Source organism: Crotalus tigris, unplaced genomic scaffold (genome assembly GCF_016545835.1).
Source record: "Crotalus tigris isolate CLP2741 ecotype Arizona unplaced genomic scaffold, ASM1654583v1 scf7180000018364.571795, whole genome shotgun sequence".
Taxonomy (NCBI): domain Eukaryota; kingdom Metazoa; phylum Chordata; class Lepidosauria; order Squamata; family Viperidae; genus Crotalus; species Crotalus tigris.
The window spans coordinates 505,084-517,228 of NW_024096966.1; the positions used below are offsets into that span (position 1 = coordinate 505,084).

At 41.1% G+C, this 12,145-nt stretch overlaps 1 protein-coding gene across 1 annotated transcript in view; it reads left to right on the forward strand.

Annotated features, from left to right (window-relative positions):
- IRS1 (insulin receptor substrate 1) overlaps positions 1-11,910 on the forward strand; it is a 57,424-nt gene extending 45,514 nt beyond the window's left edge. Inside the window, exon 2 of the mRNA XM_039350948.1 lies at positions 10,752-11,910. The gene's annotated coding sequence lies outside the window, so the exon portion shown is untranslated. The remainder of the gene's footprint in view (positions 1-10,751) is intronic.
- The last annotated feature ends 235 nt before the right edge of the window (positions 11,911-12,145 follow it).

Consider the following 12,145-nt stretch of genomic DNA (forward strand, 5'->3'; position numbering starts at 1 on the left):
TCTCTCCTTCCTCCTCAGTCCGGAAAAGACACAGATCTCCTTCCCAAGAGGCCGCTGGTGGGATTGCAGCCAAGGTCAGGCCCAAGGCTGCTTCTGGAGGGAAAACCTCCAAATTGGCTGAAAGACAGGCCAGCAGGGCATTGGAAAGAGAGTTTGAAAAAGCTCAAAAGCAGGCCAGGGCTGAGACTGCTCAGACAGAGTCCACCTTTTTTGATCTGCCTTTAGGTCTTGCTGATTCTCCTCAGGAGATCTGGGCTCTGGCGGAACCCGCCTCTTTTTATGACCAGACTGACGAAGTATCTGAGGTGCAGGCCTTCAGGTCCCCCCATACCCCACGGGCCCCACAGATCCTGGAGGCTACCTTTACACCCACGGCCGCGGGGCTTAGAAGGGAGGAACTCACCCTCTCTTCCCTGGACGATAGGATCCAGGCCTTGGTAGCTCAGGCAGTGGAGCGGGCCCTTATGGTCAGGACTCCATCGGTGCCCAGAGCGGAATCCTTGCTTTCTGTTCCTCTCTTGTGTCCGGTACATCACAGCTCTAGGGACCCTCCTTCTCCCTCCCATTCTTCTGTAAGCGGGGTCTCAGTGACCCCGGAACAGGATCAGGCGCTCGACGCTTCATGGTCAGAGGAGGAAGAACCGGTTCCGGATCTGCCTCCGTTCGGAGGGCTATTCAATCCATCTCTCTTTCTTTCTCTGCTTCGCAAGGTTAGCTCAGTGCCCAGCTGGCCTGCCCCAGCAACTCCCACAACGGATCCTGAGGCGGACCCCGTCTTCATCAAGTCAGTGCTCACCCAACATCACGTTCCATGCCCAGCTCTGTTCCTCAACGCAGTTAAGAAACAATGGGCTTCCCCGGGGATCTTCCTGCTCCCAGGTGGTAATGATAGGAAGTTGTTTAGTGTGGCCTCAGAGTTAGATGAGGCGTTGAATGTACCCACGGTGGATGAGCCCCTGGCTCATCTGTTCTCCCCCTCGGCTATTTCGGGGGATATGGCAGAGGCCCTAAAATCTGAGGAACGCAGAGTGGAAATGACCTTTAGGAGGTCACACCAAGCAGCGGCGAGGTCCATCAGGGCATCCACCTCAGCTTCCTTCTTCACCAGGTCCGCCCTCATCTGGCTGCATCAACTGCAGGCCAGGATCCCTGTGGACGATGTCCACACACAGCAGGACCTGAGTAAGCTAGTGGCCATGACGGAATACGCTTCTGATGCGACCTTGCATGCTGCTCGGTTTTCTTCCAGATCCTTGGCATTCAACGTGACAGCCCGCCACGTGCTATGGCTATGACACTGGCAGGCAGACGCCAAGTCCAAGTGGCATCTGGCAGCAGCCCCTTACCAGGGCGGCAAATTATTTGGGGATGCCTTAGCCCCATACCTGTCAGAGAACAAGGTTAAAAAGAAGATCCTGGCTCATATCACTAAGCGATCTGATCGGCGCCCTACCCCTTACAATCGCAGACAGACCTTCCTCCCTGCCTCTACCCCAACAGCCACACAACCTTCTCGGCCCTTCATGCCCAGACAGGATCGTCCGGTTGACAGACCAGCCACACGGCCCAGGCAGCAATTCCAGTCCAAATGGCCCTTTCAAGGTGGGGGTCGCCCCTTCCATAAGAAGTGACCCCCCAGTGGTGCCTCCCATAGAGGGAAGGCTCTCCCTCTTTGCCACCCAGTGGGAGGCTACCACCACAGACACCTGAGTCCTGGACACCATTCGCCACGGCCTGTCTCTGGAATTCGTAGCCTATCCACCAAAAAGGTTCATTGCTTGCCCCCAATCAAGGAAGCCCCTAAGGAGAGGTCTCATGCAGGAGGCCATTCGTCACTTACTAGACATCAGAGCCATAGAACCGGTGCCTGCGGACCAACAGGGGCACGGATTCTACTGCATCCTCTTTGTAGTCCCCAAGGCCTTGGGAGGATGGAGGGCAATCTTAGACCTAAACTGCCTGAACCTTTATTTGGCATACCGAAGGTTCAAAATGCAGACATTTCAGTCCATCCTAGGCAGCATCCGAAAGGGGAACTTTCTCACTTCTGTGGACCTTACGGAGGCTTACCTCCACATTCCCATCAGCCCCGGCCATCACCGGTTCCTCAGGTTCAGCTACATGGGACATCATTACCAGCACTGCCATTCGGCCTGTCGTCGGCGCCAAGGGTCTTTTCTAAGGTCCTGGCGGTTCTGGCTGCACACCTGAGATTGATGCCGGTTTGGGTGCAATGCTACCTGGACGACATCTTAATACAATCATCCTCCCTGCAGAGGGCTCTGACAGACCTGAGACTGGTGACCGGAGTCTTGCAGAGCCATGGCTTTTCAGTCAATTTCAAGAAAAGCCAGACAGTCCCATCGACCAGATTGCTCCACCTAGGAACCATCATAGACACGGTAGAGTGTCGGGTTTATCTGTCTCAGGAACGCAGGAGCAGTATACGGGACCTAGTTCTCAAGGTCTGCAGAGAGAAGACCCTGTCCCCGTCCGGGCTCTCCAAGCTCCTGGGAAAGATGATATTGTGCATCTCGATCATTCCCTGTGCCAGGTTACATTCGCGGCCCATCCAGTGGTGTCTGCTCCCCTATCAGAAGCAGGGAACAAGCACTTCCACCCAAGAGGTAAGGATTCCACCACACACATTACGCTCCCTCAAATGGTGGCTCTCTCCAGCCATGATCAGAGGGTCTCTCTTCAAGGAGCCCAGGTGGCACATGGTCACGATGGATGCCAGTCTGTTCGGCTGGGGAGCATACTCTCAGTCTCAATGGGTCCAAGGGAGGTGGTCTCGGGCAGATCTGAGACACAGCATCAACTGGCTGGAACTCAGGGCCATACACCTTGCCCTCTGCCACTTTTGCCACAGCATAGCGAAGCAGCATGTACTCGTCCTCATGGACAATGTGGCGGCAGGGGAGCACCTGGTCCTGGGCATTTCTGACTGAGGCCCAGCAGCTGGGCTCCTGGGCAAAAACCAACCTCGCCTCGCTCAGGGCGGACCACATCTTGGGGGAGGCAAACATGAGGGCAGACTTCCTGAGCAGGTCAACCGTGGATCACTCGAGGCTATTCAGGGAAATCACTCACAGATTCAGTCTCCCTATCATAGACCTGTTTGCCTCCCAGGCAAATGTACAGCTCCCACGGTTCCTTTCGTGGTTCCCAGTTCAGGGGGCAGAGGGAGTAGATGCTCTCCAGACCTCATGGCCAGACGGCTTACTCTATGCCTTTCCCCCCTTCCCCTCCTCCCAGTGGTCATCCGCAAGCTCTTACAGGAGAGGGCAGAGGTCCTCCTGGTAGTCCCTTACTGGCCGCGGAGACCTTGGTTCGCTGACCCCATCAGTCTTTCCCAATTGTGTCCTTGGAAAATCCCTCCAGACAGGGTATCACTGATACAGGGGGACCTGATTCACCTGGACCCTCAATGGCTCCAGTTAGCCATTTGGCACTTGAACGCAGGATCCTGATCCAGGAGTCCTGTTCACCAGGGGTCATTGATATAATTCAGGCATCCCATAGACCGGCAACAAACCACATCTATGAGGCCACATGGCAGAACTTTTGCCGGTGGTGTTCCATTCGTCATATACCTCTATCGAGATTGACCGTCCCAGACATCCTAGACTATTTGCTGCAGGGACTGAATAAGGGATTGGCACCTAATACCTTGCGTAGGCAGGTGGCGGCCCTCTCCACCCTGCTATCTTGCGACACAGTTAGTTCTTTGGGGCAACACCCCTTGATCCGTTCCTTCCTCAAGGGAGCTACAAATACCAAGCCACCTGTGGTCCATAGATATCCCAAATGGGAATTATCTAGAGTCCTTCAGGCTCTTACCAGGGCTCCCTTTGAGCCCCTCAGTTTGTGCGACATGAGGTCCTTATCCCTCAAGTTCACCTTCTTGGTGGCCATTATTTCGGCCTGGCATATCTCTGAGATGGCAGCCCTCTCAGGCAGGGAGGACCTGTGTATCTTCCAATGGGATCGGGTCACTCTCGGCTTAGATCCCACCTTTGTTCCCAAAGTTAATTCTCTTTTTCATAGGACCCAGGACATCATCCTTCCTGATTTCTGCCCCAATCCGTCCCATGAGCTGGAATGGCGATGGCATTCTCTGGACGTCCAACGGGCTCTCCGTTACTACATTAAACAGATGGCCCCCTTCCGTAGCTCCGAGGCTCTTTTTGTCTCCTTCTTACCTTCTTCCGGGGTCGGAAGGTCTCGGCCTCCACGATCAGTCATTGGATAAGAGCTTGCATTGCGGGGGCGTACCAGTCCAACTCCTTGCCAGTTCCTCCCTGGGTCATGGCCCACTCTACATGCAGTGCGGCCACCTCGGCAGCCTGGGCCATGCAGGCTTCCATCGAGGAAGTATGTAAGGCAGCCACATAGTCTTCATACGGTACTATAAACTGGACAGGTACGCTTCCGCCGAGGCATCCTTTGGCAGGAGAGTCCTCCAACAAGTGGTGCCTCGCGACACGGTTCCAAACTTGCCCGCTTCCCTCCCATAAGGACAGTGGGCTTTGGTATGTCCCATTAGTGGATTATCCATCTCCAGTGCTGGAGAAGGGGCATTATCTTACCTGAACACCGTTTCTCAGCACGGAGATGGATAATCCACTAATGGGAGATGGACAATTAGGTCCTTAGGCCTAGGGTCTGTTCTGTGAGCCAACACGTCATGCTGTCAGTCAGTAGCTGCGTCCTCGTCGAAAACTGGGGCAAACAGGCCCTGGACAGGCGTGACAAGTTTGGCTGACTTGATCTGATTGGGCAGGAGGATTAAGTTAACCCATTAGTGCATTATCCATCTCCGTGCTGAGAAACGGCGTTCAGGTAAGACAATGCCCCTTCTATAATATGATTTTGAAAAATGTTGTAATAATTTATAATATAACATTGGTGAAATTCAACACAAATTCAGTCCTTAAAAATAAGCAACATATTTTGTTGATTTCTTATAACTTTTCTTTTGTACTGCTCAAATGTTTATGATCTTAGAGACTATAAGAAAAAAAAAACAAGCTTTCATTATTGAATACATGATTATTTTAAATATATGTATCCTGCAACAGTAGTGGAACTATGGCATGAATGTCACACCCTCCTGTTGAACAACTTTGAAAATGGGGAGTAAGAATGCTTTCTGCATGTGTTTTGCAGGAGATGTTGAGCAAAGACTACTTGCCAAAGATACTTTGTGTAAATGAACTTTTGGTTTTTTATTTTAGTTTTTTGTTCAAGTGCGTTTTTCTTGCATTACCAATTATTTCCATAAAATAAATTACAAGCCCCTATTATTGGAGAATCCAGTTTAAATCCTGTGGTGAGTGGGAAATGGTTTACCCAGTTTTGAAGCTGCCAGCAATGATGTCAGTCATTTTAATGACACCACAACATATTGGTATAAAAAAAAACCCTTAAAAGTCCTGTCTTGTACATGATGTTATATGTTGTTAAGGCAACATTGATTTTTGTTAATAAGAAACAATTGGGATATCCAAATGCTGACTTAAAAACTGAGAATTTTATTGTTTTACTAATTTTATTAGTTTATCAGAATATAAAATTCAAAGGAAAATAAAAATAGTGGAAACTAGGAAAAGAAAAAGGGTGGAGTAGAAGGTAGAATTTTACTGTTCTTTGTTTCAAACTTAACAAGAATTTATATATGATTTCTTTGTGTTAATATTTAGATTTAATGAGAAAAGAAATTTCACTTTTAAAAAATAATACATTTTAATTCATTTAAATTTCAGATCAATTTCCCAGTTAGCATTCAGTAAATAGTAATGTCATATAAAGACATGAATATTCTGATGTATGAATGCAATATTGTGTCTGTGAATAAATTTGAGTCTACATTGTTCTGTAGTTGTTTTGAGAACTTCAAATTAAAATATTCTTAAAACTAGCTGCAGTTAGTTAGGTGGCGCAGCAGTTAGAGTGCAGTACTGCAGGCCACTTTAGCTGACTGTATTCAGCAGGTCAGCGGTTCAAATCTCACTGGCTCAAGGTTGACTCAGCCTTCCATCCTTCCGGGGTAGGTAAAATGAGGACCCAGATTGTTGGGGGCAATGTACTGGTGTACACCGCTTAGAGAGTGCTTGCACTTAAAGCGGTATATAAGTCTCATAAATAAATAAATAAATAAACCAAGGGGTCATTTTAATATATTAGTCATATTTTGGTGAATATGAATAACTATTGATCTTCCAATAACTGGTCATATTTAATATGTTCAGTATATTGGGACTACATTCTTAGAAATCTCCTTGCCAACTTGGCTCAAGATTTCCTGCTAACTTTAGGTTCTGCTGTTCCCATACACATGGAAGGAGCTAGCTTGGAAACGTTCATCTAAAATAATCCTTATGCAACTGATTTCTCTTTAGTCTTTATTAGGTTTCCCCAGAAGAATACAAATGGTTGGTGTGGCAAATTTCATAAGGAATTTTAGTGCAAAACTATGCAATGATATTATCAGCAGAAAAATATTTTGTTACTCATGAGAAGTAACTATGATCACATTTAAAAGTATTAATGCCTACGTGACATCCATCCATCCATCCATCCATCATCTATCACCTATCTATCTAATATATCCTGCCTTCTTGTAAACTTTTTCATATCATATATCTAACTCTCTCCTCTCCTCTATCCAGAATGTGGACTTTGAAAGCGAAAAAGAGGTTTTTAAATAATTTGAAGAGGTAACAATTATTAAAAAGGACAAATTTGAATAAAGTTTTAAAGTGCTGTCTCTTATATTTTTAGGCTTTATCACAGATTACCAGCTCTATTTCAGTCACGCTCAGTCTTATTATAATCTGGCTATCTTGTATTTTATTTCTAATTATAAATGAGTAGCAATTTCCCTGAACAAGTAAGAAGACATATAAAGCCATAAATAATATTGTGGCAACTTGAGTCTAGAAACATTAAGAAAATATTGCATAAGACTGAGCTATCCCCTTTTGATGATGGGATAATATTCTTTGCTCTTTTTTGCAATCTTGCAGGATTTAAATAAAAACTAAAACATCCAAGTTTCTTTTGTTGTTAATGATTTCATTGATAGGTTTGTGAACAAATCTTGCACCTGCTTACTAGAGATCACAATTAGTTGCTTTAGAGCTCAGAACATCCTGAGTAAGAGCTGGAGCTGGTGAGGTGGGACCCAGTGCTACTCAAATCATAGAGGACCAGATAGATTCTAATGTCAAGGTTTAGAAAAAAGTGTCCAAAATCTGTTAATTAAAAGAACCTGGAAAAAGAACCTTCACATTTAAACTCTGGGACTGGCTTAATTTCTATGTTCTGCAGTGTAGTTTATCTTATATACAGTAAGGCAAATTATTTAACAATGGCAAGATTTTGACATTTATCTTGTTATGTAGTTCATGAATGTGAGATTAATTTTCTAGAAATAATAGAGATTGGCCTGAGCTGTGTCATTGAATATTCACAATTTATAATACATGCAATATATTCATCGCTTCTACCTATCTTTTGAGAATATTAATCTCAAAACTTGAAGGATAAACTTTTTTTTTTTTTTTACATTCACACAAAATTTAGGTCACCAGGATTCTGTTTTAATGATAATGTAGGTGGGAATTTTCCAGTCTGTGCCTCATATTAGCTAGTTGATTCTATAAATGAAAGTCCAACAACTCTAATAGGTTGAAAAAAATCTAGTGTAGATCTGAATATTTTTATTATTTTCAATAGCCTTTTATTATTTGTGTAAATAAAAATGACATTGAATATGATTTTTAAAGAAAATTTTGTATTCTCACAACTTTCTTCTTTTTATCATGATTAGAGAGTTGAACTATTCAAGCAAAATGCATAATATATTTTTCTTTGATAATTAACACTGCTTTTATCTATTTAAAATACATTAAAGCAACAGGGTTTGACATGTATGGCAAAACCCTCCATTTCACTTTCTATCGCTTTGATAACATATTCATCCCAGGTTAAAAACATGCTGAGTACAGTTTGTTCTTGCACCAAACTCTTCATTCAGCAGTTTTGGAAAACAGCCAAATATGAAAAGTAAACCCTTCCCAGTTTAAACGAGGCAATTTCTTTCATTGTCACTGCCCCTTTTAATGAAGTATGGTAGCACTGTCTAATTTTAGGATCAACATAGTTTAAAGCTGTGACTCTATATTAAATTTCATATAGCTGTTCTAAGCGGAACTCCCCTGTAGATTGGTAAGAGGGTTCAGAAGGAAGTTGTAAATGTAGAGAAGATCTGCAAGAAAATTCTTTTGAAATCCTTCATGCTATACCACACAGGCTTCCAGTTCATGTGAAGAACCACACAGAATAAATTTGATTTCTTGGGCAATGTATGTAGCACAGACAATCCTTTCAATCCTTACATATCTCTAAGGAAAGTTTTATTGGAAGGGGTAACATATTAATAACAGAACAGTAAAAAAAACAAGCTGAATTGTGGACAGTTCCTTCAGATATTGTAATGTGTACATGTGTAAAATCTCTAACATAATTCCAGCATCATACCCCCATGTACATGGGTATCTATTCCTAAATAGGCATGCATAGGAATTTGGTTCTTCCATTTAACGAAGGACTTCAGAATAGCTTTCTGACTAAAAAGGAATTATGTGTACTCTTAAATTGAGCTCATTCTACAAAATATTAATAACATTCACCTACAGTACAGTAAATTAAAGTGGCAACATTTGAAGATTTGAGGAAATACAGAAGTCTGTAATGTGGTTGGACTTATGTCATGTTTACAGCCATTATTTCTTAAACACAATTTTTGGTTTAGCACATTCAGGCATAACTAAACAGTGATAAAGGAATACTCCAAACAAAACAGCGAAAAATGAATATTGACCAGAAACACAGAATTCCAGTTATTTATTGGAGAAGAAAAGAGGAAGAAGGATGTGGACAAGGCAAAATAGCATAAATTACTCATGAAAAAAACATGAATGATATCATTACACAAGCAATAACACTTGTTGCTTGTCCTGGTTATCACCTTTATTTGCATTTATCATCTTGATGATTTTTGTGCAGTTGTTGGAACAATGATTTTTGTAGTAGTTTTATACATCCACAATGCTTTGCTTTGAGTCTTGCTATACAGACTCCTTCCTGAAACTCATCCACACCTTGTTTAACATTATGGACACTGGAAAAAAGTGGCAAAATAAGACAAATATTATCAAATGGGTATAGTAGGTATTCATATAATTACATTAATGTATACATTTACTGTACTTTCTTTGTCCAAGGACTCTTTTACTTATTTACTAAAATACTTGCTAATGATTTTAGACAGACACCAAAAAAGCTCACAATATTTATCTCCTGAGAATTATGTCTTCCATGTAATTTTTGTCACCCCATAAATGTCCTATTTACTCTAGGATTGGATAGAAAGTACACATCTCATCTTTATTGAAAGGTATAGATGCTTTGAAAACTTAGGGCCAACCACATTGCCCATTCACACATTCATTCATTAGCGAGTGCTTGAGAAAGTCTCCCATAGGAAGTATAATTCTTAATGTTTTTTTAATCATTTGCTGTCCAATCCAGTTGTCTTAGATAATATGAAAATTCCAGTCCTGGTGTAGACTAGAAGATCTCCAAGATTCCTTCCAACCCTATGATTCTAATTTTTTTCTTCCTCTCCATCTAACATTGCTGTTCCCCACTTCTTCCCCTTCCTTTCCCTGCTATCTTCTTCTCTTGACCCATGTTTATGATTGGATATGTGTGTGTGTGTGTGTGTGTGTGTGTGTTAACTCTTTCAATATATGAACATAATTTCCATGTCTGTGAGCAAGGAACTTACCAATAATGCTGATGGAGGCAAGTTAATATGATACCTTTTTCCATAAGGAGATCATTTGAGTAATTATTAATTCTTCTCCTGATCCTCCAGTCACTCTTTTTAAAGTGGCTTCTAGTAAGTATATATAAATATCTTTGTGTGTATGCATGTGTGTGTTTGCATGTATTTGGAAAGGGGAAATCTTCAGGATTGGTTTCAGCTGAAATTGGCAGCCCTAGGTTGATAAGATGGGGAAATCTGAACATTGCATAGGAATTTTGGCTGTATTTGTAGTTTGTTCATTTTCCCCCATCTTCTAGTCCTTGGAGAAGTAGTATCTTAAAGTGCTTTTTTCCCCCTACCTAAATGTGATATACATAGTCCTTGTCTATTGTTCTCTTCTGCTCATTTTGAAACTTTGAGGTTCAAGAGTTTCTGCAACCTGAAGCTACCTATCTTTGCTTTATTTATTTTTCACATTTCTAAAACCACCCATCTCCCCCACAAAGAGGACTCTGATTAGATTTGTTAAATCATGTAATGTAATATAATGTAACATAATGTAGCATAATTTAGCATGGATCTGCTTTGTAAGTGCAGATCATAACTATTGCAATATTAATTCTTATAATATCCTAAACAAGCTATAAGAATATTGTGGCAGTTTTCATAAATAGTCTGGATTCATATATCAAGCTATGCAATATGGTTTGTTCAGTTTTTCTCATCATGTTATATATAAGTTGGTTATATGTTATCTGTTGTATTTTTTCTCATGCAGAAAATATTCCATGACTATCATATTTATAGGAATTGTAAACTTATCTATGTATTTATAAAAAATGCAATTATAAACTGTATACATTTATGCATTACATAGTACATCAATAATATTTCTTTCTTCTTTTTTCAGAATGATGACCTATACAACCTCAGAAAAACTTCTTCTTTGAATTCATGGGTATCCACACTTGGTTTTGTGTATCACAACTAGGACCTCAGTCTTCTTCCCCAGTAGATGGGTACGATGCATCCAGTTCAATTTGTTTACTTTACACAAACCTCAGGAGTTAATTAACTGAACTGCACATTCTCTTTCTTTTTTAAAAATATTTTTTGTTTGTATGTGCCATGCAAAAGCACTGTGACACCTGGACAATGAGTCTATGATTGCTTCCTCCTTTATCATAGAGATTTAACTGGCAACAGTAAACCTATGTGCCCACCACTATAATATAGTGAGAGTGGGTATACTTCTAGCTCATCTATGTAAAACATAAAATTTTAATTTGCTGCTGAAAAACCTGTATGACAAATCATAAGTGTAAATTATTACATACAAACTGTTAATGTTGGTTGAAGAGTATTAAATATTTAACATAGGTTTTTGATTTATACATGTACTTTTTTAATTAAAATGTAACTTTTCCTACAGCACATCCTTTTTGATGTGGAACTGAGGTATACTATATTCTGTTATAAACAGAGTGGGATGGGTGGGGGAAATTGCTTAAAAAAAGGCATTTTAAGAATAGCTTAGGGTACTATTCTTTTTAAGATTGTAATTCAGAATATATTATATGGATCAATGGCCCATGAACCTGGATGTATAGTCATATTTACTGATATCATCAATAATTACAATTCAGCTGAATTCTTTAAAAATATAATATTTTTTATTCTTCCTGTGAAGCATTATGAAAAGGCAAACTTATTTGTGCATGGTATTTGCAAGTGTGAATTTGAAATTGTTGGTTGCACAGGAACGTAGACAATATCAGAAAAATAAAGCTAAGTCTTCCATTGTACGTATGTATGTGTGTGCACACCAGCGTGCCCCTATATGTGTGTGTGTGTGTTTATAAAATTATATGTGTGTGTGTATAGGTATGTGTGTATATATACATACACACACATATATAAATACATAGAAAGTTATATAGGTACAAAAAAAATCTGAAATATTGGCAAATACTTCAAATGAAATTATTCCTGGAATGAAATATGTGGGCCTTTGTAAATTCTGGAAATCTCTTTCTATACATAATAAACTAGGAACTGTTTTATCTTTATTTATCCTATTTCATTGGTTTTCTCTTTACACCCAATCAATATATCTCATTGTATTTGATGTTCTTGATTTATTACAATAGGAATCATAGTTCAAATATTACTGAGTATTAAAATGTCTTGGTTGAAAAAACACATTACTGTCAAAAGTCAGTGATAGCTTGCATTCCTTAATGATAACTTACGTTCCCATTTTCTCCCAATCTGATAAAATGGGATCCTCTTCATAGCCCTTAT